Below are 22920 nucleotides of genomic sequence, written 5' to 3'. Positions count from 1 at the left end.
GGTCCATCATTCTTTGGGTGCATTGGCCTCTTGTAGGTATAGCAAAGCACTCCTGGATGTGGAGATAGTGGTGCCGTTCAGAGTGGATGAGGCACTACAGATGCAAGCTTGACCGCTTTGCTCGAAAATCCTCCCCAGCTGCCTCAGTCCCACTACTGTACAGCTTTGCAACCCAAGACATCCGAGAATCGAGGGATGTGACCCGGTGGCGTCACTGAAGAAATTTCATCTTTCTTTGGGTTCATTGGGTGTAGCTAGCTATAGGAAAGCACTCAAGGATGTGGAGATAATCTTCCCATTCATAGTGGACGAGGAACTACAGATGAAAGCTGGAACCCTCTGCTGGTAAATCTGCCCAAGCTGCTTGAGTCCCACCTCAGTACAGCTTTGGGACCCAAGCCTACTGCTGCTCCAGATATGTGACCCCTGTCTTAGTCACCGAGGCCTTAGGGAATACAGGAAGTATTCCTTTAATTTAAAATGAAATTTTTTTTATACGGGAACAGCCTTAATTTACACAGTTGTGTTTCTTTGGCTGTACAGCCACTTGTATCTGTTATGCGTGTATATCTATATATATCCATATATCTCTATCTTTATATCTCTATCTATATCTATATATGCTGTTTTCAATTCTCTCTCTGTATACCTTATTCCAGAGTGTTGGGAACATTTGACTGAATAAAACTTGAGTCCTGGCTCATGTTCTCTTTTATATGTATATTAGTGTGCATATATTATTCCCAAACTCCTTGTGTATGCCTCCCCTGAAACTTCTCCCTTTGATACCCATACTTGGTCTCTACGATGCTGACTCGGTTTCTGAGTTGTAAAGTATAGTTTATTTGTGTCAAGTTTTAAACCCCACCCATAAGAGGTATCCCAGAACATGTGTCTTTCTCTGTCTAAATTACTATCCTGAATGTGATCAAATCCAGCTCCTTCCATGTTTCTGTAGTGGCCATTTTGTTCATTTTTTTTTATGTCCGTGTAATACTCCACTCTATATACGTACCAGATATCATTTTTCAATCAACTGTCGATGGGCCGTCAGACGGTTACATATCTGGGTTATCCCACATAGGTCTTCATGGCGCATAGGGGTGCTGGTTTGATTTGCAACGGTGGTGGTCTATGTATGTCTGTCTAGGAGGCCTTGGGTGACCATATGACAGTTCTTGGTGTATTTATTTAGGGAACCTCCATACTAATTTCCGTAATGCCCATTACCAATGTGCAGTCCTATGAACGCCTTAGCGGGATTCTCATTTCTACAAGCCATCACCTGCATGTATTGCCTGTAGACATTTTGACCTTACCCTTTCTGACTGCTGCGGGTTGATACCTTTCTGTGGGTTGCATTTCCCTTTCTGAAATGCTTACCGATGTAAATCACCTTTCCTTGTGTGTGAGTTATTTTTTAAGAACACTTTGCATAAAATGTACCTCTTGAAATTGGCTTGTTGAAAGAAGGCCCTGATTTGAATCCTTTTTCAATGACCATCCCCAGGCCCTTTCCTGAGGTTAGATGTCCTTCACAGTGCTACTGACTTTTTGATTATGAAGTTCCCCTAAGCACCAGTATTTAAGTTGTTGTTAAAAGAAGCGGTCAAATATTGGCAGAATTTTTTTCAACCAGTCTGGTTATCGAGGAATCCAGTCATTCGGGAAAATCGTGTCCCGGAATTCAAAGTAGAGCTGTAGGTACCAAAACAAATACCCAAGGAATTGTGTCCCATTACATCTTCCTCCTTACCCTCCATCCACTTGACAGAACACCAACCCAGCAGAATCCGCTAGATGAGAGTGTTTCCATCAGCAAATGGGGCGACTCTGAGGTAGGTGGCTGGACGCACCAAAACACTTGGACAATGCCTGTTTTCACAGTGATCTTGCAGCCTCATGGTCCATCTATCTTTGGGAGCTTTGCCCTTAGGCAGCTATAGCAAAGCACTCCTGGAAGTGGAGATAGTGGTGCCGTTCAAAGTGGATGAGGCACTACAGATGCAAGTTTGACCCCTTTGCTAGAAAATCCTCCCCAGCTGCCTCAGTCCCACCACAGTACAGCTTTGCGACTGAAGCCGTCCGAGACTCCATGGATGTGATCCCGGCGGGGTCACCGAAGACTTAGGGAATACAGGGGGTATTCCTTTAATTTAAACTGAAGTTTTATCTTATACGGGAACACACTTAATTTACATTGTGCGTGTTACTGGCTGTACAGCCATTTGAATCTGTTATACATGTATATGGATCTATGTTCTTTTCTATTCTCTTTCCATTTAGGTTATTCCACAGGTTGGGAACAGTTGACTTAGTTCAACTTTATTCTTGACTGGTATTCTTTATACATATATTAGTGTGACTACGTGAATCCCAGTCTGCTAGTCTATTCTTCCACCCAAACTTCTCTCTTTCGTACGCATACTTTGGTCTCTACGTCTGTGACTCGGTTTCTGTGTTGTAAAGTATAGTTTATTTGTGTCAAGTTTTAAACCCAACCCATAACAGATTTCCCGGGTTATGAGTCTTTCTCTGTCTAACTTACTATCCTGAATGTGACCAAATCCATGTACTTCCAGGTTGCTTTAGTGAGCATTTTTTTGTGTGTGGTATGCGGGCCTCTCACTGTTGTGGCCTCTCCCGTTGCAGAGCACAGGCTTCAGACACGCAGTCTCAGCGGCCATGGCTCATGGGCCCAGCTGCTCCGCGGCATGTGGGATCTTCCTGGACCGCGGCAACGAACCCGTGTCCCGTGCATCGGCAGGCGGACTCTAAACTACTGCGCCATCAGGGAAACCCAAGTGGGCATATTTTCATACTTTTTTATGGTTATGTAATCCTCCATTCTATATATGTACCCCATTGTCTATTTTCATTCCTCGGTGGGTGGGCGTTGTGGTTTCTGCGTATCAGGGCTATCATACATGGTTCTGCAAGGAACAAAATGGTGTCTTTGTGATTTTCAGGGATGGTGTTCTGCACATATGCTTCCATGAAAGCCGTTGTCGGATCATAGGTTAGTACTTGGTGTATATATGCGAGAAACTGCATACTGTTTTCCATAAGACCAGTTTCTAATGTGCACTGCTACGAATGCCTTGGGGGAATTCTCATTTCTCCAAGTCCTCTCCCGTATGGATTGCCTGTAGACATTTGACCTTGCCCATTCTGACTGCTGCGGGGTGATACCTTTCTGTAATTTGGATTTCCCTTTCTCAAATACTTAGTGATGTAGATCACTATTCCTTGTGAGTTTTTTTTAAGAACACAGGGAATAAAATGTACCTCTTGAAATTGGCTTGTTGAACAAGGGCCCTGATTTGAATCCTTTTTCAACAACCTTCCCCAGTACATTTCTGGAGGGTAGTTGTACTTTATAGCGCCTCAGGATTTTTGATTATGAAGTTCCACTAACTACCGGTTTTTAAATTGCTTTTACAAGCAGCGGCCACAGGAGGGCAGAATTTCTTTTGAGCACTGTCTGGTTATCCTGGAACCCTGACCCTTGGAAAACTCGTCTCCTGGAACGGAAATTAGAGCGTAATGTGCCCTCACAAACACCCAAAGGAGTGTGTCTCATTACTTGTTACCCCTGACACTTCAATATTCTATAGATCCCCATCCTGGCAAAATCCCCGAGACAGAAAATTGACGTAGGTAATTGGGACGATTCTGAGGAAGAAGGCTGGAGGTGAGAACCCCAGCCCCAAAACATCTGGACACCGGGTGTTTTCAGAGCGGTCTCTCAGCAGCAGGATCCGTCATTCTTTGAGCTCATTGTGCTTGGCTAGCTGTAGGAGGTGACTCCTACATATGGAGATAGTGGTGCCGTCCAAGGTGGACAAGGCATTACAGCTGGACATGGGACCACTTTGCGGGCAAATCCTCCACAACTGCCTCGGTCCCACCACAGTCCTGTGTTGGGACCCAAGCCTGCTCACCCTCCAAGGATGTGACTTCAGGCAAGTTCAACAAGGCCTGAGGTGTATACGGGTGCATTCTTTTATTTTATTATTAATTGAATTTTTATTTTATAGTGCAACATAATTAATTACTGTGTTATGTTTTTGTAGCACTCTAGACGCTTGATTCCGTTCTATATTTACATATATCTATTCTCTTTTGGATTGTGTTCCCATGAAGGTTATTCCACAGTGTTGGGAACAGTTGTTTTATTTCAACGTAGGTCCTGGCGGGTATCAGTTTGATATACATCAGTGTGCATATGTTAAACCCAGCCTCCTAGTTTATACCTCTCTCAACCTTCTCCATGTGGTACAAATTTGTTTCTACGTCTGTGACTCGGTCTGTGTTTCTCAAGTATAGTTTACTTGTATCAAGTTTTAAAGCCAATGATAAGAGATATCCTATGTAATGTATTTTTCTGTCTAATTTAGTATCCTGAATGTAATCCATCCACGTCCTTCCACGTTTTTATATTTGCATTTTTTCATCAATTTTTATGGCTCTGTAATAGTGCAATGTATATATGTCCCACATTGTTTTTCAATCATTTTTTGATGCGCCGTCTGGTGGGTGTCATATCTTTGTTATCATAAATAGGTCTGCAAGCTATGTAGAGGTGTCATTGTGATTTGCAAGGATGGTGTTCTATTTGTGTCTGTCCCAGAGTGTCATTGGGTTTCCATAGGGTAGTTATTGGTGTATTAATTTAGGGAATCTGCATTAAGTTTTCCATAATGCCAGTTTCCATTATGCAGTCTTATTAATGGCGTAGTGGGATTCTCATTTCTCCAAGCGGTCTCCCACATGTATTGCCTGTAGCAATTTGACCACTGGCATTCTGACTGTTGTGAGGTGATACCTTATGTAGGTTACATTTCCCTTTCTTAAATACTTAGGGATGAAGATCACTTTTCATTGTGAGTGAGTTATATTTTAAGAACACTGGGAATAAAATGTACCTGTTGAAACTGGTTTTTTACAGAGAGACTTGGTTTGAATCATTTTTCAGTGACCTTCCACAGGACATAACTGGAATGTAGGTGTCCTTTATAGCGCCGTTGTCTTTTTGATTATGAAGTTCCCTAAGAAACGGTTTTTACGTTGTTGTTACAAAAATCGGCCACAGATTGGCAGGATTTTCTCCAAGCAGAGTCCAGTTACCGGGGTTTCCAGTTGTTCGGGAAAATCGTATCCCAGAATTCAAAGTACAGCGGGAGAAGACACAATATGTACCCAAGGAATTGTGTCCCATTACTTCTTCCCTTTTACCCTCCAACTACTCCACTGATCCCCATCCCGGCAAAATGGCCGAGATGAGAGTTTTGCCGTCGGTCAGTGTGGCGACTCTGAGGAAAGAAGCTGGACGTGGGAAGCCCAGCACCAAGAGACCTGGACCCAGGGTGTTTTCACAGCGCTCTTCCAGCCACAGGTTCCATCATTCTTTGGTTGCACTGTGCTTAACTAGCTATAGGAAAACACTCCTCGATGTGGAGATAATCTTGCCATTCATAGTGGACGAGGCACTACAGGTGAAAGCTGGAACCCTCTGGTGGGAAATCCGCACCAGCTGCCTCAATCCCAGCACAGTACAGCTTTGGGACCCAAGTCTACTGCAGCTCCAGGTATGTGACCCCTGGCTTAGTCACCGAGGACTTAGGGAATACAGGAAGTATTCCTTTAATTTAAATTGATTTTTTAAAAATTCTGGAACATCCTTAATTTACACTGCTGTGGTCCTTTGGCTGCACAGCCACTTGAATCTGTTATGCGTGTATAGCTATATATCTGTATGTATATATCTCTATCTATATCTATATATGCTCTTTTCAATTCTCTCTCCATATAGCTTATTTCAGAGTGTTGGGAACATTTGACTGAGTGAGTCTTAAGTCCTGGCTGGTGTTCTCTTTTATATGTATATTAGTGTGCATATGTTAATCCCAACCTCCTTGTTTATGTCTGCCCCCAAACTTGTCCATTTGGTGCCCATACTTTGGTCTCTATGTCTGTGACTCAGTTTCTGTGTTGTAAAGTAGAGTTTATTTGTGTCAAGTTTTAAACCCCACCCATAAGAGGTATCCCAGGATATGTGTCTTTCTCTGTATAACTTACTATCCTGAATGTGATCAAATCCAGGTCTTTCCATGTTGCTGTAGTGGGCATTTTGTTCATATTTTTTATGTCTCTGGAATACTCCACTGTACATATGTACCATATTTAATTTTTCAATCAACTGTTAATGGGCCGTCAGTTGGTTCCATACCTGGTTTATCACACATAGGTTTGCATGGCCCATAGGGGTGCCGGTGTGATTTGCAATGATGGTGCTCTATGTATGTCTGTCTAGGAGGCCATTGTTGGACCATATGATAGTTCTTGGTGTATTTATTTAGGCAGTCTCCATACTGCTTTCTATAATGCCTGTTTCCAATGTGCAGTACTACGAAAGGCTTAGCGGGATTCTCATTTCTCCAAGCTCTCTCCCACATATAGTACCTGTAGACATTTTGACCTTGCCCTTTCTGATGGCTCTAGGGTGATACCTTTCTGTAGGTTGCATTTTCCTTTCTGAAACATTTATCGATGTAGATCACCTTTCCTTGTGTGTGAGTTATTTTTAAGAACAGTTTGAATATATTGTACCTCTTGAAATTAGCTTGTTGAAAGTGGTCCCTGATTTGAATCCTTTTTCAATGACCATTCCAAGGACCTTTCTTGAGTGTAGCTGTCCTTCACAGCAACACTGACCTTTTGATTATGAAGTTCCCCTAAGCACTGGTTTATGAGTTGTTAAAAGAAGCCTCCAACGATAGGCAGGATTTTGCTCAACCAGAGTCTGGTTAACCGGGAATCCAGTCATTCGGGAAAATCATGTTCCAGATTTCAGAGCAGTGCAGTAGGTAAGAAAACAAATACCCAAGGGATTCTGTCCCATTACATCTTCCTCCTTACCCTCCAAACACTTGACAGATCACCAACCCACAGAATCACCTAGATGAGGGTGTTGCTGTCAACAAATGGGGTGACTCTGAGGTAGCTGGATGGACGTGGGAACCCCAGCACCAAGATACATGAACAATGCTGTTTTCACATCGCTCTGGCAGCCTCATGGTCCATCATTCTTTGGGTGCATTGCTCTTAGGTAGCTATAGCAAAGCACTCCTAGATGTGGAGATAGTGGTGCTGTTCAAAGTGGGTGAGGCACTACAGATGCAAGCTTAACTCCTTTGCTGGAAAATCCTTCCCGACTGCGTCAGTCCCACCACAGTAGAACTTTGCAACCCAAGCCATCCGAGACTCCAGGGAATAGACCCCGGCAGGGTCACAGAAGACTTATGGAATACAGGATTTTAATTAAATTAAATTAAATCTTTTAATTTAAATTGAAGTTTTATCTTATATAGGAACACAATTAATTTACACTGCTGTGTTTCATTGGCTGTACAGCCAATTGAATCCGTTATACATGTATATGTATCTATGCTTTTTCCTATTCTCTTTCCAGTTAGGTTATTCCAGATTGTTGGGAACAGTTGACTTAGTTCAACGTTATTTCTGACTGGTTTTCTCTTTTACATATATTAGTGTGCATATGTGATTCCCAATCTGCTAGTCTATGCCTCCAGCCAACCTTCTCCCCTTTGTATGCATACTTTGGTGTCTACGTCTGTGACTCGGTTTCAGTGTTGTAAAGTATAGTTTCTTTGCGTCAATTTTTAAACCCCACTATAGGAGATATGCCGGGATATGTGTCTTTATCTGTGTAACTTACTGTCCTGAATGTGATCAAATCTACATCCTTACATGTTGCTTTAGTGGGCATTTTCTCATACTTTTCTATGGCTGTGTAATCGTCCATTGTATGTATGTACCCCATTTTCTATCGTCCTTCCTTTGTGGGTGGGCATTGTGGTTTCTGCATATCAGGGCTATCATACGTGGCTCTGCAAGGAACGAAAGGTTGCCTTTGTGATTTTCAGGGATGGTTCTGCACATATACATCAATGAAAGCCACTGTCTGATCATAGGTTAGTACTCGGTGTATATATGCGAGAAACTGCATACTGTTTTCCATAAGGCCAGTTTCTCACGTGCACTGCTACGGATGCCTTTGGAGAATTCTCATTTCTCCTAGCCCTCTCTAGCATGGATTGCCTGTAGACATTTGACCTTGCCCATTCTGACTGCTGCGAGGTGATACCTTTTGTAAGTTGGATTTCTCTTTCTCAAATACTTAGTGATGTAGACCATTATTCCTTGTAAGTTTCTTTAAGAACACTGGGAATAAAATGTACCTCTTGAAATTGGCTGTTGAACAAGGGTCCTGATTTGAATCGTTTTTCAAGGACCTTCCCCAGGACATTTCTGGAGGGTAGGTGTACTTTATAGTGCTTCAGGATTTTTGATTATGAAGTTCCACTAAGCACCGGTTTTTCAGTTGCTCTTACAAAAAGCGGCCATAAGGGGGCAGAATTTTTTTTTAGCACTGTCCGCTTGTCCGGGAATCCTGACCTTCGGAATACTCGTGTCCCGGAATGGAAATTAGAGTGGAATGTGCCCTCACAAACACCCAAAGGAGTGTGTCTCATTACTTGCTCTCCCTGACACTACAATATTTGACAGATCCGCATCCCGGCAACTTCCCCGAGACGAGAGTGTTGAGGTAGGTAACTGGGACGATTCTGAGGAAGAAGGCTAGAGGTGAGAACCCCAGCCCCAAAACATCTGGACACCGGGTGTTTTCAGATTGGTCTTTCAGCCACAGGATCCGTCGTTCTTTGAGTTCATTGTGCTTGGCTAGCTGTAGGAAGGCACTCCTACATATGGAGATAGCGGTGCCGTCTATGGTGGAAGAGGCATTACAGCTTCACGTGGGACCCGCTTTGCTGGCAAATCCTCCCCAGCTGCCTCAGTTCCACCACAGTACAGCTTTGGAAACCAAGCTTCCTGCGGTCGAGGGATGTGACCCCTGTCTTGGTCACCAAGGCCTTACGGAATACAGGAAATATTCCTTTAATTTGAATTGAATTTTTATTTTATACTGGAACATCCTTAATTTGTACTGCTGTGGTTCTTTGGCTGTACAGCCACTTGAATCCGTTATACGTGAATATCTATATATATCTCTATCTGTATATCTCTATCTACATCTATATATGCTCTTTTCAATTCTCTCTTTGTAAAGCCTATTCCAGAATGTTCGGAACATATGACTGCGTAAAACTTAAGTCCTGGCTGGTGTTCTCTTTTGCATGTATATTAGTGTGCATATGTTGATCCCAACCTCCTTGTTTATGCCTCCCTCCAAAATTCTCCTTTTTGTACCCATAATTTGCTCTCTACGTCTGTGATTCAGTATTTGTGTTTTAAAGTATAGTTTATTTGCATCTAGTTTTATACCCCACCCATAAGCGATATCCCAGAATATGAGTCTTTCTCTGTCTAAATTACTATCCTGAATGTGATCAAATGCAATTCCTTCCATGTTGCTGTAGTGGGTATTTTGTTCATGTATTTTTATGTCTGTGTAATACTCCACTCTATATATGTACCACATTTTATTTGTCAATCAACTGTTGAGGGCTGTCAGTCTGTTCCATATCTTGGTTATCACCCGTAGGTCTGCATGGCGCATAGGGGTGCCGATGTTATTTGCAAAGATAGTGGTCTATGTATGTCTGTCTCCGAGGCCATTGGGTCACCATATGATAGTTCTTGGTGTATTTATTTAGGGAAGCTCCATACTGCGTTCCATAATGCCCGTATCCAACGTGAAGTCCTACGAACGGCTTAGCGGGTTTCTCATTTCTCCAAGCCATCTCCCACACATATTGCCTATGGACATTTTGACCGTGCCCATTCTTACTGCTGCGGGCTGATACATTTCTGTAGGTTGCATTTCCCTTTCTGAAATATTGACCGATATAGATCACCTTTCCTTGTGTGTGAGTTACTTTTTAAGAACACTTTGAATAAAATGTACGTCTTGAAATTGGCTTGTTGAAAATGGGCCTTGATTTTCAGCCTTTTTCAAAGACCATCCCCAGGACCTTCCTGTGGGGTAGATGTCCTTCGCAGCGCCACTGACTTTTTTATTATGAAGTTCCCCTAAGCACCGGTTTTTAAATTGTTGTTAAAAGAAGCGGCCAAAGATCGGCAGGATTATTTTCAACTAGAGTCTGGTTATCCGAGAATCCAGTCATTCGGGAAAATCGTGTCCCTGAATTCAAAGTAGAGGGGTAGGTACCAAAACAAATACCCAAGAGATTGTGTCCCATTACATCTTCCCCCTTAACCTCCAACCACTTGACAGGTCACCATCCTGGCAGAATCCCCTAGATGAGAGTGTTGCTGTCGGCAAATGGGGCGACCCTGAGGTAGGAGGCTGGACGTGGGAAACCCAGCACCAAGGTACCTAGACAATGCGTGTTTTCACAGCACCATTGCAGGCTCATGGTCCATCATTCTTTGGGTGCATTGGCCTTATGTAGCTATAGCAAAGCACTACTGGATGTAGAGATAGTGGTGCCGTTCAGAGTGGATGAGGCACTACAGATGCAAGCTTGACCCCTTTCCTGGAAAATTCTCCCCAGCTGCCTCAGTCCCACCACAGTACAGCTTTGCGACCCAAGCGTTCCGAGACTCCAGGGATGTGACCCTGGCCCAGTCACCAAAGACTTAGGGAATACAGGAGGTATTTCTTTAATTTATATTTTTTATATATATTTCCAATATTTTTAATGCATTAATATATTTTTACACAAATCATATTGTACATATCATCTTATGTTTTTAGTTAAGATATGAACACTTTCTTATTTAATATTAATCAACATCACTTTTAACAACTTTTAAGACTTGTATACATTCATGATGTTTTCTGAAGCATACATTTCCAGGTAGAATTTTAAAGTCAAAAGGCAATGTTTAAGCCTTCTGGTATTGATTGCCACACACAGCATCTATTCACATCTCACCAGCAGCAATAGAGTCCCAATTTCCCTGAATCTTTGTTAGTTTTATGAGGGAAAAAAAGTGCCATCTCAACTCTTGCTTTAATATACATTTTTAATTCTAGCAAGGCTAATATTTATTGTCCATTGGCATTTATTCTTTTGTGATTCGCCTTTTTTCTATTGGGACTTTTTCATGGGGAGATAGTACAGAGAAGTGGCTCCCCAGACTCATTCTGGATTCCTACTGCCTGGGTTTAAAGTCTGAGCTCACCACTTTGTAGCTACATGACCTTGAGTAAGCCATGACCTCAAGCCTTCATTTCTTCATTTGCAAAATATGGGCTGAGAAGTAATACATATGCACAAAGCCCTTTGCAAGTACCTATTATGTTTCTTACCAATATATGTAAGAACCCTCTATATAAAGAATATTTGCCTTTTGTAATATATGTTGTATCAATTCCTACTTAACATTTGTTCTGCCCTTTTCAGTTTGATTGGATCTTCCTCTTTGGAAGAGGAATATGAGTTGAATAGTTTTACCATGCTATTTTGTTATTTAACCTAGCCCTTTCTTTTGTCACATTCTGTCTCCAAGCATGGACATCTAGTCCTCCTGCCATTCTTACTGGTTAGTACATGCTCATGCCCCAATAGAAACATTACTTCTTTATTTATCCTCATTAAAACTCTTCCTATGTAGAGGACTCGAGATTCCCAAAGGCTTGAATTTTTGGTAAGGTGTGTCGTAACTCTGTCCTATTAGGTATTTTAAATAACATGTCTTTCTGTTGCTGACTAACCTATACACCTTTCTGCATTGCACTGTGAAGCACCAGTCTAGGGACCCTTTTCCTGCTGGGTCCCTCAGAAGAGGGCAGTCTCTCTGGATGGATCGTGACTGTTACTGTTATTTCCCTTTAGCATGGTCTTTAACAAAATTCACAAGACTGTGAAATACTGCTGATATGACAAAATTGAACACATGGGAGGCGCCTGGAGAGTAACAGACCCAGCAATGGAGGAAGTTTTTAGTGCCTGAGCCTAGGGGTGCACACTAGGAACTGTGAGAGTACAGACCCAGAAACAAATGAAATGGCAGCCGTAGCGGCTTCCGACCCGGAGCCTGGGGAGTTAGGAGGAAGCCGGCAGAAGCGCTGGTCACGTCTTAAGAATCAAAGGAGTCTTTATGTCTGTGAGGGTGAGATTTGGAACTCTAAGACTCTTAACTTCTAGACTGGGCTCTTTCTGGCCCCCTGCCCTCACCCACATGGAAGCCCTAGCCTCCAGATTGGACAAGGAAACTATATTTTAACCCTTACCCTGGGGTCATACAAACCAAGACAAAGCTCCTCACCACCCCATGCTCCAAGGACTCCAGGTTTTGTCTATTAACATATTTCTCCACTGGCTCATTTTTCACTATAGGCACTGTAGTAAACAGAGATTCTGGCCACATGCATGCTTTTCCTACAGACAGGAATCCACTTCAAAAGGAACTCAAAAAGAATACTCCAGGCAAAATGGCCTTTTCTTTTCCTCAGGTGTGCCAGACTGTCTTCCTGGCCGGCCTACATTCCTGGCCACTCATCCTTCAGACAATTTTTCTCAGAAGCCTCCCCTGATCCAAGGTTGGGCCAGGTACTCCTTAACATCACACAGCACTGATTGTACCACAGTGTCACTGCCTGTTTGTGTTGTCTGTGAAACTGAAGATATGGTCTTATTTTCCACTGTATCCCTAGTGCCTGGAACAAAACAGCCACTCAAAAAATAACTGTTGCATAACTTAATTTGTATTTCCTTTTCACTATCTCACTTCTGGTCTGCCGTGGGCTCAATAAGTTATCGATGAAACTGTTTCCCCATATCTTGCTGCCCTGCCACTGTTCTTAACTGGTCAGTAAAATTTTTGCATTCCTGAGACAAAATATTCCTCATAATCTCCACACCATCCTCCAAATCTGGCCCACTGACAATTAGATGCAGTGACAGAGTTGCTGTGCCCTTTGTGACATTCTCATGGAAAATGATATTTCAATGTTATAGTCCCATCTTTCGCAGTTCCTGAGTATTCTTACTGGTAAGAGAAAGGTGGAAGCAATGATTCTTCTGTCTGCTCTTCTAATTAGTCACAGGAAAACTTTCAGGGGACAATGTGCATGAGCACTGGCAAGTGCTATATAAAGTCAGATTGATTTGAGATCTAGTACTGTACAACCACCTCCATGGAGTCTTACTCCAAAGTAAATTAAACCCTTTTAACTAACAAAGATAGAAACCTGACTGAAGTGTTTACAGTATTCATTGTATTCATAAGTCACTTTGCAGTGTGGACTCTCTGATGGCACATGAGGACTGATCTGTGCCTGAAAGCCTTCCCACATTCACTACATATGTAAGCCTCATCCCCAGAGTGGATTCTCTGATGTTGAACAAGGGCTGAGCTCCTTTTGAAGGTTTTGCTGCATTCATTACACTGATAAGGTTCCTCTCCACTGTGAATTCTCTGGTGTCTAATGGGGTTTGAGCTCAGACTGAAGGCTTTTCCACACTCACTACATTAATAGGGTTTCTCTCCACTATTCTATGATGGGTTATCAGCTCTAAACTCTGCCTGAAAGCTTTTCCACACTCATTACATTCATAAGGTCTTTCTCCTGTATGAATTCGCTCGTGTCTAATAAGATTTGAGCTTTGGCTAAAGGTTTTCCCACACTCATTACACTCGTAGGGTTTCTCACCAGTGCAAATTCTTTGATGGATAATGAGAGATGAACTTTGACTGAATGCTTTGCCACATTCATTACATTTACAAGCTTTCACACCAGTATGGATTTTCCCATGTCTACTGAGGGCTGAGCTCTGGTTGAAGGCCTTCCCACATTCACTACATTCATATGCTTTCTCACCACTATGAATTCTCTGATGAATGATAAGATAGGACCTCAAACTAAAGGCCTCCCCACATTGGCTACATTTGTATGGCTTTTCTCCAGTATGGATTTTCTGTTGTTGAGTTAGAGCAGAATGCTGTTTGAAGCTGTGCCCGCATACGTCACACCTGTAAGGTCTCTCTTCTATAGGAACTTTCTGATATGTTACAGAGTTTGTATTTAGAGTCAAGCTTCTCTGGGGCTCAGGATGGTCTTTGTTTCCTAGAGATTTGTGTATGAAGATTACTTGACTAAAACTGCCCCCTTGGGAAGGGGATCTTCTTAATTTCTCCCCTGTAGCACTTCCTTGCTGCCACTCTGAATAGCTTTTTTCATGTTCACTAATTCCTCCAAATGAAGGCTTCTGGGGAAGTCTTTGCGACTTCTCTCCTGAAATGTCCTTCTTTGTTGCTGATCCATTGTTCTCACAATCGCTTATGTGAGAAAGGCAAGGTTCCGAGAGTTTCAGCTGTGTCTTTAAAGGCTGGAGTTCAAAGTTTGTTAACTCCTGGGATGGTCCAAGACATGTCAAATCCATCCATGGCACTGCTGGTCCCTGTGGATTAGCTGGGACATGCTGCCCTGGATCATCAAATTCCCTCTCCAAATCCTCCAAGAGTCACAGCTTCCTCAGCACTTTTTGGACTGTGTTGCTGAACCCAGATCTGCAGCTCCTCAGGCAGGATGCTCAGGAACTGCTCCAGCACCAGCAGCTGCAGGATCTGCTCCTTCATGTGCAACTCTGGCCTCAGCCACTGAGAGCAAATCTCCTGGAGTCGGCCCAGAGCCTCCCGGGGCCCAGATGTCTCCTGGAAGCAAAACTTTCAAACTGCTGGTGAAACAATTCCTGGCAGGATTGGGTACTCCCATTCTGCTTACGTTTCTGACCCCAAGAAAAGCTTTCTTCTACTTTCACAAGTATTAGCTCTTGTTCCTGAGAATTCGGAGGTACAGGGCTTGAAACTGCTCTGAATTCCATAGCCGTTCTGGGCTGAAAAGCTTAGCAAAAAGCTCACTACAACTGCGTCCTCTACTTCAGAATTGTTTTTGAGTAATCTCTTCTTTCCGCAAAGCTCAGGAGCTGCGAGGCACGAGCCGGGAACCTGCAGCTGCGAACCACAAACACAGGAAGTGCGCCTATTCCTTTAATTTAAATTGATGTTTTAATTATCAATTCAACACAGTTAATTTACACTGTTGTGTTTCATTGGCTGTACAACCACTTGACTCTGTTATACATGTATATGTATCTTTGCTCTTTTCTATGCTCTTTCCATTTAAGTTATTCCAGAGTGTTGGGAACAGTTTACTTAGTTCAACGTTATTCCTGACTGCTATTCTGTTTTACATATATTAGTTTGCATATGTGAATCCTAATCTGCTAGACAATGACTCCACCCAACCTTCTCACTCTGGTGCGCGTACTTTGGTGTCTAATCTGTGACTCAGTTTCCATGTTGTAAAGTAGAGTTTATTTGTGTCAAGTTTTAAACCCCACCCATAAGAGATATCTCAGGATATGTGTCTTTTTCTGTCTAACTTACTATCCTGAATGTGATCAAATCCAGGTCCTTCCATGTTGCTTTAGTGGGTATTTTTTCATACATTTTTATGGTTGTGTAATCCTCCATTTTGTATATGTACTCCATTGTCTATTTTCATTCCTCTGTGGGTGGACATTGTGGTTTATGCATATCAGGGCTATCATACATGGCTCAGCAAGGGAGGAAGGGGTGCCTTTGTGATTTTCAGGGATGATGTTCTGCACATATACTTCCAGGAAAACCATTGTCTGATCATGGGTTAGTACTTGGTGTATATATGCGAGAAACTGCATACTTCTTTCCATAAGGCCAGTTTCTAATGTGCACTGCTACGAATGCCTTGGGGGAATTCTCATTTCTCCTAGCCCTCTCTAGCATGGATTGCCTGTAGACATCTGACCTTGATCAGATGCAGTGTGTGTGATGCCTTTTCGTAAGTTGGATTTCCCTTTCTCAAATACTGAGTGATATAGAACACTATTCCTTGTGAGTTTTTTTTAACACTGGGAATAAAGCGTAGCTCTTCAAAATGGCTTGTTGAACAAGGGCCCTGATTTGAATCCTTTTTCAACGACCTTCCCCAGGACATTTCTGCAGGGTAGGTGTACTTTACAGCGCCTCAGTATTTTTGATTACGAAGTTCCACTAACCACCAGTTTTTAAGTTGCTGTTACAAGAGGCGGCCACAAGGAGTCAGAATTTTTTAGCACTGTCCGGTTATACGGGAAGCCTGACCTTCGGAAAACTCGTGTCCCTGAACGGAAATTAGAGCGGAATGTGCCATCAGAAACGCCCAAAGGAGTGTGTCCCATTACTTGATCCCCCTGACACCCCAATATTCGACAGATCCTGATCCCGGCAAATTCCCCGAGACGAGAGTGTTGAGGTAGGTAACTGGGACGATTCTGTGAAGAAGGCTAGAGGTGAGAACCCTGGCACCAAAACATCTGGACTCCGGGTGTTTTCACAGCAGTCTTTAAGCCACAGGATCCGTCATTCTTTGAGTTCATTGTGCTTGGCTAGCTGTAGGAAGGCACTCCTACATATGGAGATAGTGGTGTCGTCCAAGGTGTACGAAGCACTACAGATGCACGGCGGACTGCTTTGCTGGCAAATCCTCCCCAGCTGCCTCGGTCCAACCACAGTCCAGTGTTAGGACCCAATCCTGCTCACCTTCCAAGGATGTGACTCCAGGCAAGGTCAACTAGACATGAGGGCAATAGGGGTGCATTCTTTCATTTTATTACTAATTGAATTTTTATTTTATAGTGCCACATAATTAATTACTGTGTTGTGTTTTTTGTAGCACTCCAGTAGCTTGATTCCGTTCTATATGTACATATATCTATTGTCTTTTGGATTGTGTTCCCATGAAGGTTATTTCACAGTGTTGGGAACAGTTGTTTGAGTTCAGCGTAGTTCATGGGTGGTATCGGTATAATATACATTAGTGTGCATGTGTTAAGCCCAGCCTCCTAGTTTATAGCTCTCCCAACCTTCTCCATGTGGTACAAATTTGTTTCAACGTCTGTGATTTGGTCTGTGTTTGTAAAGTATAGTTATTTGTATCAAGTTTTACACCCAACAATAAGAGATATTCTATGATATTTCTTTTTCTTTCTAACTTAGTATCCTGAATGTGATCCATCCAGGTCTTCCAAGTTTTTATATATGCATTTTTTCATCCTTTTTTACTTCTGTATAATAGTCCATTATATATATGTACCACATCGTTTTTCAATCATCCGTTGATGGGCCGTCTGGTGGGTACCATATCTTGGTTATCATAAATAGGTCTGCAAGCAATGTAGGGGTGCTGTTGTGATTTGCAAAGATGGTGTTCTATTTGTTTCTGTCCCAGAGGGCCATAGGGTTTCCATAGGGTAATTCTTGGGAATTTAGGGAAACTGCATTGAGTTTACAATAATGCCAGTTTCCATTATGCAGTCCTATGAATGGCTTAGCGGGATTCTCATTTCTCCAAGCCCTCTCCCACATATATTGCCTGTAAACATTTTGACCACAGGCATTCTGACTCTTGTGAGGTAATACCTTGCTGCTGCCGGGAGCCATATAGGAAGTGCCTTTGAGTCACAGCACAGACGAGACCCGTAGTATCAAGCAAAGTTGATGCTATCGGGTATAAATATGGAGAAGCAAAGCTCTCCTCTGCAAAGCTGGTGCTGTCAGACATAAATATGGAAAAACAAAGCTTTTTTCCAAATCATGCCCCACACATGGAGTTGCTTTGAGCCAAGAGCCTGGTATCCCTGGGCTTTTCTGCCCACACTGAGGTTAAGGCCTCCTGGTGGCTGGTGCCGTGCAATTGGCCTCTCTTGCCCAGTGCTGTAAGCTGGGCCCTCTCTGGAGGAGAAACCTGGGTTCCCGAAGACATGTGATCAGAGCCGGGGCCCCGCCAGTTGGCGAGGGAATCCCAGGGCAGGTGCTGGGCGTGGAGGCCACGGGGGCATAGGCTACCAAGGTGACAGAAAACTGACCTTCTCTGGGGGCGCTGCACCTCGCTCACTCGCACACCTCACATCTCCCTGCTTGGCCCCGGAGGATGGCTGGTTAGCCAGAGACGGGTAAGATTCCTCAGGGAAGGAACAACCTAAGACAGGCACAGTCGCAGAGGGGCCATCAGGAGAGAACTTGGGGGCCAACAGAGGTGGGGCATAGACCCTCACCCCCCCAACTTTGCAGGAGCCTGAACCCTCACCCCTTTTGAGAGAGGTCTCTTGTCCCCATGGCTGTTTCGCTTCCCACGCCCAGCTCAGATGAGAACCCAGGTAGCAGACCAGAGACCTGGCCAATGGCAACTGCTCTTCCACCGCAGCAGGGCTTTGTTTCCCATTTCCTCCGTGAACCACAGCTTTTCTCTGTGTGGCTCCCCTTGTCTTCCCCTGCCTTTGCCTAAGGTGATTTTTATAGGATTGCTATTGGTGTTAGGAAAAATGTATAGTTTTAATGCAGGGGTTTAAGAAAAACCCCAAGTTAGGGTAAAAATCAAGAGGAGAATTGTAACTACTTTGGCTCCTTTAATGATTATATTTGTTGGGGAAATACAATGGTGGGAATATTTCTGCAGTAGCTTTTTGATTTTAAAAGAAAAATTGTAAGAGTCATGGCCTCCCAGTGAAGTTATAAACATGTTGAAAAATACCTGGGTATGGTGGCGAGTTTTTATGCAACAGTGAGTTTAATCAATGAGTTTATGGTACAATGCCCGCTCCCATAGTTTTTTAGAAGCATAAAAATAATGTGTATTGTTTTGATTATTATGGTAGGGTTGGGAAATTTGTAGATGAAATGTTATTTGAATATTGTTAATCACTAATAGAATTATATGTTTAAGTTTATGGCTTGATCAAGCAGAATGTGCAAGTACAAGAACACTTTAATCTCCTGAGAAGAACAAACAGAGTTCCTGACCTAGATGTGACCAACATGTGACTAACCACGGGAGAAGAAAGAGACTCTGGGCGATGGGAAAATTACCTAACCTGTTTTAATCAATCTGCTGATGTAAATTACCTTTGTTTTGTGACCTATGTGGGGGAATTTTTGGCGTGGAAATGAAAATGTTAAATTTGAAAATGAGATCACTTTATAGTATAAAAGCTTTTGGAATCTTAAAAATAAATTTGTCAGATCCATGCATCCAAGAAGAGGTGTACTGAGTTCTGTCCACGCCGACTCCGTCTTCTCCTTTGGGTGAATCCTGTTCAGCTGGGGCTGGTCCTCGGCATGCTGCACGTTGCATTTCCGTTTCTTAAATACTTAGTGATGTAGATCACTTTTCTTTGTGAGTTAGTTATTTTTCAAGAACACTTGGAATAAAATATACCTGTTGAAATTGGCTTGTTGTCAGAGAGCCTTGATTTGAATCCATTTTCAGTGAACTTCCACAGGACATTACTGGAATCGAGGTGTCCTTTACAGTTCCTATGACGTTTTGATTATGAAGTTCCCCTAAGAACTGGTTTTTAAGTTGTTGTTACAAAAAGCGGCCACAGATTGGCTGGATATTTTCCAAGCAGAGTCCAGTTATCGGGGTTTCCAGTGGTTCGGGAAAATCGTGTCCCAGGATTCCGAATACAGCGGGAAGTGCCACAACATGTACCCAAGGAATTGTGTCCCATTATTTCTTCCCTTTTACCCTCCAAATACTCGACAGATGCCCATCCCGGGAAAATCGCTTAGATGAGAGTTTTGCCAACAGAAATTGGGGCGACTCTGAGGAAGGAACCTGCACGTGGGAAACCCAGCAACAAGCGACATGCACGCTGGGTATTTTCACAGCACTTTTCCAGCCACAGGTTCCATCATTCTTTGGGTGCACTGGGCTTAGCTAGCTATAGGAAAGCACTCCTGGATGTGGAGATGATCTTGCCATTCATAGTGGACTAGGCACTACAGGTGCAAGCTGGAACACTCTGCCGGCAATTCACCCCAGCTGCCTCTGTCACAGCACAGTACAGCTTTGGGACCCAAGCCTACTGTGGCTCTAGGGATGTGACTCCTGGTCTGGGCACCAAGGCCTTATGGAATACAGAAAAAATCCTTTAATTTACACTGAATTTTTATATTATACTGGAATATCCTTAATTTACACTGCTGTGGTTCTTTGGCTGCACAGCCACCTGAATCCGTTATACGTATATATCTATATATCTCTATCTATATATCACTATCTATATCTATATATGCTCTTTTCAATTCTCTCTATGTAAAGCATATTCCAGAGTGTTTGGAACATTTGACTGAGTAAAACTGAAGTCCTGGCTGGTGTCCTCTTTTATATGTATATTAGTGTGCATATGTTAATCCCAACCTCCTTGTTTATGCCTCCCCCAAACTTCTCCTTTTGGTATCCATACTTTGACTCTATGTCTGTGATTCTGTTTCTGTGTTGTGAAGTATAGTTTATTTGCATCAAGTTTTAAAATCCACCCATAAAAGATATCCCAGGATATGAGTCTTTCTCTGTCTAACTTACTATCCTGAATGTGATCAAATCCAGGGCCTTCAATTTTGCTGTAGTGGGTATTTTGTTCATATATTTTTATGTCTGTGTAATACTGCACTGTATATATGTACCACATTTAGTTTTTCAATCAACTGTTGATGGGCTGTCAGTCGGTTCCATATCTGTGTTATCACACATAGGTCTGCATGGTGCATACGGGTGCCAGTATAATTTGCAACGATGCTGGTCTCAGTATGTCTGTCTAGGAGCCCATTGGTGACCATACAATAGTTCTTGGTGTACTTATTTAGGGAACCTCCATACTGCTTTCCATAATGAACGTTTCCAATGTGGAGTCCTACGAACGGCTTAGCGGGATTCTCACTTCTCCAAGCCATCTCCAGCATGTATTTCCTGTTGACATTTTGACTTTGCCCATTCTGACAGCTGCAGGCTGATACCTTTCTGTAGGTTTCATTTCCCTTTCGATAATACTTAAATATGTAGATCACCTTTCCTTGTGTGTGAGTTATTTTTTAAGAACACTTTGAATAAAATGTACCTGTTGAAATTGGCTTGTTGAAAGTGGGCCTTGATTTGAATCCTTTTTCAATGACCAGCTTCAAGATCTTCCTGGAGGGTAGATGTCCTTCACAGTGCCACTGACGTTTTAATTATGAAGTTATGGTAGGCACCGGTTTTTAAGTTTTTGTTAAAAAGAAGCGGCCAAATATCAACAGGATTATTTTCAACAATAGTCTGTTTATCCGGGAATCCAGTCGTTTGGGAAAATCGTGTCCCAGAATTCAAAGTAGAGTGGTAGGTACCAAAACAAATACCCAAGGAATTGAGTCCCATTACATCTTCCTCCTTACCCTCCAGCCACTTGACAGATCACCAACCCGGCAGAATCTCCTAGATGAGAGTATTTCCATCAGCAAGTGGGGCAACTCTAAGGTAGGAGGCTGCACGTGAGAACCCCAGCACCAAGGTACCTGGACAATTCGAGTTTTCACAGCACACTTGCAGCTTCATGGTCCAACATTCTTTCGGTGCATTGACCTTTTGTAGGTATAGCAAAGCACTCCTGGATATGGAGATAGTGGTGCTGTTCAGAGTGGATTAGGCACTACAGATGAACCCTTTGCTGGAATATCCTCCGGAGCTGCCTCAGTCCCACCACAGTACAGCTTTGTGAACCAAGCTATCCGAGACTCTAGGGGTGTGACACTGGCCGGCTCACCGAAGACTTAGGTAATACAGGTGGTATTTCTTTAATTTATACTGAAGTTTTATCTTATACGGGAACACACTTAATTTACACTGTTGTGTTTCATTGGCTGTACAGCCACTTGACTCTGTTATACATGTATATGTATCTATGCTCTTTTCTATGCTCTTCCCATTTAGGTTATTCCAGAGTGTTGGGAACAGTTCACTTAGTCCAACTTTACTCCTGACTGCTATTCTGTTTTACATATATTAGTGTGCATATGTGAATCCCAATCTACTAGTCTATGCCTCCACCGAAACTTCTCACTTTGGTATGCAAACTTTGGTGTCTATGTCTGTGACTCGGTTTCTCTGTTGTAAAGTATAGTTTATTTGTGGCAACTGTTAAACACAACCCATAAGAGATATCCCAGGATATGTGTCTTTCTGTGTCTAACTTAGTATCCTGAATGTGACCAAATCCAGGTCCTTCCATGTTGCTTCAGTGGGCATTTTTTCATACATTTTTATGGTTGTGTAATTCTCCATTGTATATATGTACCCCACTGTCTATTTTCATTCCTCTGTGTGTGGGCTTCATGGTTTCTGTGTATCAGGGCTGTCATACATGGCTCCGCAAGGAGCGAACGGGTGCCTTTGTGATTTTCAAGGAAGGTGTCCTGCACATATAATTCCATGAAAGCCATATCTGATCATAGTTTTGTACTCGGTGTATATATGCGAGAAACTGCATTCTGTTTTACGTAACCCAGGTTCTAATGTGCACTGCTACGAATGCCTTTGGGGTAACTCTCAATTCTCCAAGCCCTCTCTCGTATGGATTGCCTGAAGACATTTGACCTTGCCCATTCTGACTGCTGCGGAGTGATACCTTGCTGTAAGATGGGTTTCCCTTTCTGAAATACATAGTGATGTACATCTCTATTCCTTGTGAGTTTTTTTTTAAGAACACTGGGAATAAAACGTACCTCTTCAAATTGGTGTGATGAACAAGGGCACTGAATTGAATCCTTTTTTAATGACCTTTCCCAGGACATTTCTTGAGGGTAGTTGTACTTTCTAGCGCCTCAGGATTTTTTATTATGAAGTTCCACTCACCACCGGTTCTGAAATTGCTGTTACAAGAAGCGGCCACAGGGGGGCAGAATTTTTTTTTAGCGCTGTCCGGTTATTCGGGAATCCTGACCTTCGGAAAACTCGTGTCTCCGAATGGAAATTAGAGCGTAATGTGCCATCACAAACACCCAAAGCAGTGTGTCTCATTACTTGCTCCCCCTGACACTACAATATTTGACAGATCCGCATCCCGGCAA

General features: G+C 42.8%; 1 pseudogene; it reads right to left on the bottom strand.

Annotated features, from left to right (window-relative positions):
* Positions 1–13245: 13245 nt before the first annotated feature.
* On the bottom strand, positions 13246–14840 carry LOC132419233 (zinc finger protein 397 pseudogene; annotated as a pseudogene).
* Positions 14841–22920: the final 8080 nt, after the last annotated feature.

This window comes from Delphinus delphis, chromosome Y (assembly GCF_949987515.2).
Source record: "Delphinus delphis chromosome Y, mDelDel1.2, whole genome shotgun sequence".
In the NCBI taxonomy this organism is placed as follows: Eukaryota; Metazoa; Chordata; class Mammalia; order Artiodactyla; family Delphinidae; genus Delphinus; species Delphinus delphis.
The sequence above is the reverse complement of the archived record's forward strand: the minus strand, read 5'-3'. Positions and strand labels throughout refer to the sequence as shown.